This window comes from Vombatus ursinus, unplaced genomic scaffold, assembly GCF_900497805.2.
Source record: "Vombatus ursinus unplaced genomic scaffold, bare-nosed wombat genome assembly UNPS02014832.1, whole genome shotgun sequence".
Classification (NCBI taxonomy): Eukaryota; Metazoa; Chordata; class Mammalia; order Diprotodontia; family Vombatidae; genus Vombatus; species Vombatus ursinus.
In genome coordinates, this window is record NW_020954610.1 from 36213699 (window position 1) to 36222517 (window position 8819).

General features: G+C 38.5%; 1 pseudogene; it reads right to left on the reverse strand.

Moving 5' to 3' along the window:
* Positions 1–5203: 5203 nt before the first annotated feature.
* Positions 5204–8253, reverse strand: LOC114025841 (annotated as a pseudogene).
* Positions 8254–8819: the final 566 nt, after the last annotated feature.

Below are 8819 nucleotides of genomic sequence, written 5' to 3' on the forward strand. Positions count from 1 at the left end.
TCCCTGACAAGACTCTCCAAATTCTTTCTTATTCCCTCAGAAGCACCTGTCAGGGGTCTCCAAATCCTGACAGGTGAGATGAGATATCAGCAAATCAGCAAAAGAAGAGACAAAGGAAATATGGGTCACATGCTCATCACACTTAAATAGTTTTCTACCTAGAACACTCTCAGGCAACACTCTCAAATCCTAATGGTGCATGTTCTCCATTTTGGTAACATGAGCCTTAGCCATTTACTTTGTATATGTGACACACATACTTTGTATGTATGATTTTGTAGCTGGGCCCGTTCAAAAGGCTCTAGTTCTGGAATCACGTAGACAAAGATCCATCCTGACCTAAAGTGGGGGGAGGGGAAGGGATTGTAGAGGTCACTGAGTCCTCCTGCACCCTAGCTAAATATAATTCCAGAAAAAAATCTCTAAAACAAAGCTAGGATAATTATAATAGCTAACATTTATATAGTGTTTACTATGTGCCAAACACTGTACTAAGCACCTTATAATTCTCTCATTTAATCCTCATAACAACCCTGAGAGGTAGGTGCTATTATTATCCCCATTTTACAGATAAAAAAACTGAGGCAAACAGAGATTAAGTGACTTGCCCAGGATCACACATATAGTAAATGTCTCATTTGAATGCAGGTCTCCCTAACTCTAGGACCAGGGCTCTATCCACTTCACCAATTACTTGCCTATGACTCATGTCTAGGGTCTCTCCTCAAAAGTAGGTAACAGGGACCCTTCTAGAAAAGAGATTCAGTGTATAACATGAATTACATTTGCTAGATGAAGGTTTAATTCTTCTATCACAGAAAATGGCAAAAGGAGCCAAAGACATACTTGCAGGCATGGACTGATACAGACAACATCTCAAATAGTCATTTACATTTATTGTACTCCCACTACAAGGTTAAAGACCCTCTGTAGAGCTATCGAGCATTCACCTCAGATCATTAGATTGTAAGCTCCTTGAGGACAGGAACTGTCTTTTGCTTCTTTTTGTATCCCCAGTGGTTAATGATAATGATAACTGATAACCTCCATTGCCTAACACATAATAGGCATTTAATAAACACTTATTGAATTGACTTGAATCTTCCACAAAAGGCTTTACTGACATGAAACTAAAGGCTTGGGAGAAGACGTGGGCCTAGCAACATCCCAGCATGATAAGCAAGGATAGATCTGTGCAGGAGTCGGCTGGCTCCCCGCCAAAGGCAGACAGAGAAGCATGACCACCACTCCCACAACCAGACAGGATGAGGGAAGCATATGCTCTTACACCACAATCAGAGAGGCAAGGCAGTTGAAATTTGGGGTTAGGGAAGCAGCAGCGGCTGTTAATAGATTATTGGACAGATATTTTGCATTTACCTCCTATCTGCTTTAAGTAACTTACAAGGTCCAGGTCTCCTGGCCTATCAGGGAATGGTTCTTTTATCCCTTTAAGTTTCAGGAAGATTCTGTTGGTATTCATCATCTCCTCCTATTGTATATGGGAATCATCTCCCATTGCAGCCAGTACCTGACTCAGGAACCCAGGAACTCTTAAATTCAGGATGTAGTCAGTCACCAAAGCTGGAAATATCCATTTCTCAAGATCACTCACTGGTTATTGACATTTACTCACGGGAGAAAACAGAAAGCAGAAGGCAGCCAGGGACTCAGGCTCACTTGGGTAAGCAAATGTTTTCTTCAATATGTGCATGCAGCCTTCATTGCCACTTGCACAGGGAAGGGAAGAGAAATGCTCTCCCACTGTATTGCTGGAATTCAAGGGAGAGAAAGCACTGGATACATGCCAAAAGTGAGGGCTGGTTTCTCCTCAGGTACCTTATAGCCCATAGATGACTCTTCCTGGCTCAGGTCCAATCATCTGTGATACAAATCCCCTCAATCACAGATATCACCAACAATGCTGTGTCATCTCAGCAAGACAGTTCCTTCAGAAGGGACCAGAGCAAATACATAGCTCCATGGCAGGTGTTCCATTCAGTTCAGCAAATCAGGAGGTTTACCTGTTCACTCCTTCCCTCTCCTTCTCTCTCTCTCTCTATGTATGTATGTATATATATGTATATATGTATATATATAGTCTCTGTGTGTATTTGTATTTTCTTATCTACATAAATGTTGTTTTCCCCCACTAGAATGTAAGCTCCTTGAGGGCAAGGACTGTCTATTTTTGTCTTTGTATGCCCAGTGCCTAGCTCATGATAGGTATTTAATAAATTCCTATTGAATTGGATCCTTCTTATGAGAAGCTAGGTAGTCTTCAAATTGAATAAGGAAAACTATATAAGTCTTGGCCATCAGAAGGGCCCTAAGATGTCCTGGGAGTTTCACTGATATGGAAAAGCCACTAACCAAAGACTTAGCTATGTGTTCCAATGTGGAGAACAGATGAGATGGTGAAGGAAGAAAAGAGACATTCTGATAGCTTCTTGGAGTGACTCCTTAGCAGTGTTTGACATTAGCATCAGAATCATTACTGCTCCCAATCAAAAGCCTGGTCCAGAAGGCCATCCACTTGGTTGAGTATCATGGCTAGCCACCCAATCAACAAGCATTTACAAAGCATTTACTATGTGTCATGCCTTGTACTAAGTGTTGGGGATGTAAAGAAAGGCAAAAACAAGGTTCTTGTCCTCAAGGAGTTGATACCACAATGAGGGAAACAACATGCAAACAACAATGTACATAGAAGAGCTGGGTCACTGCCAGCTGTCTTGACTCTTGTCTTGCCACTGGACTCTGATAACTCTGGAGAAGAAAGTGAGGCTGATGACTTCTGAAGTTCTGCCTCACTTAAATACAGTCATTTGCAAGTCATCACCCTCATGATGTCATTGGTCCTTTTCGAGATCGAAGGATAAACAACAACAACAACATACAAGATACATATATACATATATCTATAAATATATGTGTGGACACATATACACCCATCCGATATATAATTATGTAACATCATACATGTATATGTATATATGTGTATACACACACACACACACACACACACTATATTAAGGTAATCCCAAGGAAGGCATTAGCTGTGATAGAAGAGGTACTGGGAAAGGCCTACTGTAGAATATTGGATTTGTGCTGAGCCATGTAGAAAGCCAGGGAAGCCAGGAACTGAAGGTGAAGATGGAAAACATTCTAGGCATGGGAGATAGCCAGTGAAAAAGACAGTCAGTAGATAGAGTGTTGTGTGAGAGGACGTCAACAAGGCTGATATTGCTGGATAGTAGAAGATGTGATGAGAAGTAAAGTGTAAGAGGACTAGAAAGATAGGAAGGGGCAAGACTGTGAAGGGCTTTAAATGCCAGAGAATTTTATATTTGATTCTGGAGCAATAGAGAGCTACTGGAGTTGACTGACTGGGAATAAGGGTGAGGAGGGAGGAGGAGTGGCATGGTCAGCCTGTTCTTGAAAAAATTACTTTGGCAGCTGAATGGAAAATGGATTGGAGTGGCTAGTCAAGGAGTTAGCATTATAGTCTAATTAATGTAGAAGAGTTACAGGAAAAACCAGGTATTTCAGGGAGAAAAAAACTACCAGTTTTCCCATATCCCTGCCCTGACTCCCTCAGTTTATCAAAACCTGATGTCCCATTAACATCTGCTCACACTCCAAGCAAACCCGGTTCAATGACTCACCCTTCTAAAAAACAATATTTCCTAACTCTGTCTACCTTATAAAAATTGCAAAAGCTCTCTGTGTAACTATGATATTAAGAGAAAGCAAGAGGAACAAACTTCAAGTTAAAAGGAAAGCATGCCAAAATCAAATTCTCCATTGATTAATCATGTACGTCCCAAGACTTAAAGAAAATAAAAAGCAAAGATAAAATGTTAACTCATCATAAATAGTGATGTTGGGTTAAATACTTAAGCTTTACATACAGAGATCAACTACTACATTGATGTTTATAAGAGGATCACAACGTTACAGCTAAAAGTTTAGAGGGCCAACATTTTCCAGATAAGGAAACTGATCCCATGAAAGACTAAGTAACTCACACAAAAATTACACAGTGAATAGACAGTAAGGTCAGGATTCAAGCCCAAGTCTTCTGACTATCATACTAGTGTTTTTCTCGCTGCAACATGCAGCTTCTAGATAGTGGCTAGCTTTTTATTACTATTTTAAAGAAGAGAAAATATCCAAAAAAGCTTCTTTTATGGATTAGTGGAGAGAGCAGAAGTCTATATCTCAGGAGCTATAAATTCTCATCTTTGTTCTGCCACTAACTAGCTAAGAGACCTAGCAAATAATTTTTATTCTACTTGTTTCCTCTTTTATTAAATGGGGTTGGGGTGGGGTGGGGGAGTGGGGGAGAAATACCTGTTCTGCCTCAGGGGATTGTTATGAGGACAAAAAGAGATCTTAGAGATGAAAGCACTTTGAAAGGACTCTACATAAATTAAGATACAATTTAATTTTTTTTAATTCATTGATTATTTTTTCATCACTTTAATTTCTCCTCCCTCACCCAGAGTTATCCTTTGTAACAAAGAAAAACAAAGAAAGAGGAAAAACAGGTTAACAAAAATAACCTGCAGATCAACACAGTCTGTCAATATGTGTAAAGTTCTACATCCATATTCCCCATTTCTACAGAGGATAAAGGGCAGTACATTTTCTCAGTTTTTCTTTGGAGACCAGCTTGGTCATTATAATTATGCAACATTAAGTTTCTCTCTTTCCTTTTTTTTGGTGGGGGGGAGGGTTCTTCCATTATGTTTTTAAGTTGTCATATATGTTGTTTGCCTGGCTCTTCCTTTGCTATGCATCAAACTCTATCAATTTATATCTTCCCATGTTGAATTCTTCATACTCATTATTTATTATAAAATAATATTCTATTCTATCCGTATACTACATTTTAGTCATTTCCCATCTACCTTGTTTCCTTTTCTTTGCTACCACAAAAAAAATGTTGCTATTAATATTTTGGTTTATGTAAGAACTTTTATTTTCGCTTTAACCTCCCTGGGTTGTATTTCTAGAGTGGAATCTCTGAGTAAAAGGGTATTAATATTTTATTAATTGTTTCAGCATAATTCCACATTTTTTCTGGAATAATTTGACTATTACAGGTTTGTCAATAGCGTATTAGTATACCTATCTTTCCATAACCCCACCAACATTAACTGCTCCCATCTTTTTTCACCTATTATCATTATCATTGTTAATATTGCAAAGGTCGGAGATTTCTAGCAGCGTGTTCAGTGTCTTCATTCCTATCCTGTTCAACATTAATAACAACTTGGATGAAGGCATCAAAGATGTACTTATCCAGCTTGCAGATGACACAAAGCTGGAAGAAATAAGGTAACATGATACATGTTAAAGTCAAAGCTTAAAGTGATTTCAACCAAGGGCTGAAACCAGCAATATTAAATTTCACAGATATAAATATTCACAAATTTAACAAACATTTCAGCTGCTGGAGAAGGGGAATTACAAAAGTATAGTATGGGGGAGGCTTGGTTTTCAAGCAGCTCATGAGAAAAAGAGTTGGTTTTTTTGTTTTGTTTTGTTTTCTATTAACCTTTGTTTTCCATTAGCCCAATATAAGACAACAGCTGATTCAAAACAAAACAAAACTAACGCAATCTTAGGCTGTCTTAAAAGCATCTCAGAAGACACGTTCCAAGTAGATCACACCCTGCTGTACTCTGGCACTAATCACACCACATTTGGAGTAGTATGTTCATTTCTTGTTGCTACATTTTAAGATCAATAGAGATATTCAGAAGGTGATTAAAAAGGTTTGATGGTACAGATGTTGGTACAGTCTGTAAACTGTACCATATGGGAAAAAAAAATGAATGAACTAGAAATGAGAAGACTTAGCTAAAAGATAGCAGAAGTAGTCAAGTATTTCAAAGACAATCACAAAAAAAGAGAAATGTATAGCTCCGAAGGACAAAATCATAGAATATTAGAGATGGAAGGGAACTTAGAGAGCCTCTATTCTCATTTTATAGAAGGCAAATTTTATCAGGAAGAAGTTTATAACAATTGGAATTGTCCTTTCCCAGAGATAAAAGATGCTTTATTAAGTAGTAAGTTCCCATGTTGAATTCTTCATACTCATTATTTCTTATAAAATAATGTTCTATCATATTCATACACTACAATTTTAGCCATTTCCCATCTACCTTGTTTCCTTTTCTTTGCTACCACAAACAAAAATGTTGCTATTAATATCTTGGTCTTTGTAAGAACATTTATTTTTGCTTTAACCTCCCTGGATTGTAGTTCTAGAGCGGGATCTCTGAGTAAAAGAGTATTAATATTTTACTAATTGTTTCAGCATAATTCCACATTTTCTTCTGGAATAGTTTGACCATCACAGGTTTGTCAATAGTGTATTAGTGTACCTATCTTTCTGGAGAGTTTTCTCTCAGGAATGTTGTGCATTATTTACAAATTTGACCTCTACTCCAAGATTCTTTCAGTATTATTGCTGCTATTATTAGGAGGTAGCTAGATAAGTACAGAGGATGGAGTTCTGGACTTGGAAGTAGGAAGACTCATCTTCATGAGTTCAAATCAGGCCTCAGACACTTACTAGCAGTGTGACCCTGGGCAACTCATTTAACCCGGTTTGCTTCAGTTCCTCATCTGTAAAATGAGCTGGAGAAGGAAATGGCATACTACTCCAGTATCTGCCAAGAAAACCCCAAAATGGGTTCACAGAGAGTCAAACATAACTGAACAACAACATTATTATTACATTATTATTATTGCTTCTATAGAAGCCTTCCTCGGTTAACCCTGTGCAATTCATATTATTCATTCATTTAGTGTCCCTTTGGCTCTTGACTACTATGATTGTACATTAATTAGGGGTCACATAATATGATGTTTCTTTGTAAATCTTAAGTATTTTTGTCCCTATCTTGTGTACTTTCTTCTAGATTATAAACTCCTTGAGGGCAAGGGCTATTGATTCCATTGTTTTAATATTTCCCTATAACATCTAGACAGCACACAGAGGTAATTCGTAGAGATTGGGGATTGTATTCGCTCACTGGATTCTCTTTTAAAAATTTACTTTACAGAATCACAGCATTTCAGATTTGGAAGGGACCCCAGAAGCCACCTAATTCAATATATACCTAAACAAGAATCATCTCTATAACATACCTGACAAGTTTTCATCCAATCTTCATTTGAAAGACTCAAGTAAGTGAGAGCCCATAATCTTCATTCCGCTCACTTTTTCACTGTCCCAATCTTTCCTCTCTCCTCTACAAGGCATATTTAGCTTTCTATCTAGCTAGCTAAATAGCTAGCTAGCTATCTACAAGTTCTATACAGTCATCCTCTGTTGTTATTACTTCATAACAACAATCACTGAATGACAGAGTAATTACTTAAGAAATTCTGTAACTTAAACTTTCTCTCCTATAAATGGGATTATTTAGGAAATAATATTTATAGGAAACTGGAAATTCCCCAAACAAGATACTCCATTTCCTGACTCCAAGCATTTTCTCTGACTGTCCCCCATGCCTGGGGTGTTGTCACTTCTCATCTCAGCTGCCTGGTTTTACTGGCTTCCTTCAAGTCCCAGCTAAAATCCCACCTCTTACAGGAAGTCTTTTCTCATCCCTCTTAATGCTAATGCCTTCCCTATGTTGCCTAGTTCCAATTTATCCTGTATATAGCTTGTTTGTACATAGTCAACTGTTATTTCTTTTTTTTATATATATACTGGAAAACTTTTTATCACAAGTGGAGTGGGACAGCTGGACACAGTTTGGATGATTCCAATTTTGTTGGCAACATCTAAAGCATCATAGTCTGGAGTGAGTCGGACATAGGCCTTCTTCTCTCCATCAGGTCGGATCAGTGTGTTGACCTTGGCTACATCAATGTCATAGAGCTTCTTGAGTGCCTGCTTGATCTGATGTTTGTTGGCCTTGACGTCCACAATGAAGACCAGGGTGCTGTTGTCCTCAATCTTCTTCACAGCAGATTCAGTGGTCAAGGGAAACTTAATGATGTCATAGTGGTTAAGCTTGTTCCTCCAAGGGGCACTTTTCCGAGGGTATTTGGGCTGCTGATGAAGTCTTAGTGTCTTGGTCGCCGGAATGTGGGAGACGTTTGGATCTTCTTTTTGTGGCTGTGAACGCCCTTCAACACTGCCTTCTTGGCCTTCAAAGCCTTGGACTTAGCTTCTGTCTTGAGGGGGACAACTGCTTCTTTCTTCACCTTCAGCACCATCTTGGGGGAAAGGGTCTTCCTCGGTGCTTCTCTCGGGCTTATAGAGCTCAATTGCATGTTATTTCTGCCATAAGTCTGTGAGCTTCTGGGGAGAGTAGGGACTGTATTTTACCTTCATTTGTATCCCCAGAGTTTAGTAAAATGTCTGGCACATAGTAGGCACTGTAATTAATGTTTATTGACTGAGAGTACGTTGGTTCCCAACCCTGGTTCATAACACAAATCAACGGCACCAAGGGTCATGAATTCTTGAAAGAAGAAAAAAATTAAACCACATGTCTCATGTGAAGATCTACATGAATTGATGCAGCATCTGGGATTTAGAGATGAAAGGACCTTAAGAATCATCTCGTCCAACTGTTCTTTCTACATTTGAGAAAACTAAGGCCTAAAGAGGTAAAAGTGCCTTTTACCCAAGGTGACAGGTAGTAAGCGGCAGAGCCAGGATTCAAACTCATGTTCTCTGATTCCAAAGCTCTTTTCACTGGACCTCCCTCAAAGTAAGCAGAAGTAAAAGAACAATATTCATACTCACTGTCATAATGTAAGCAAAAACAATACTGAAA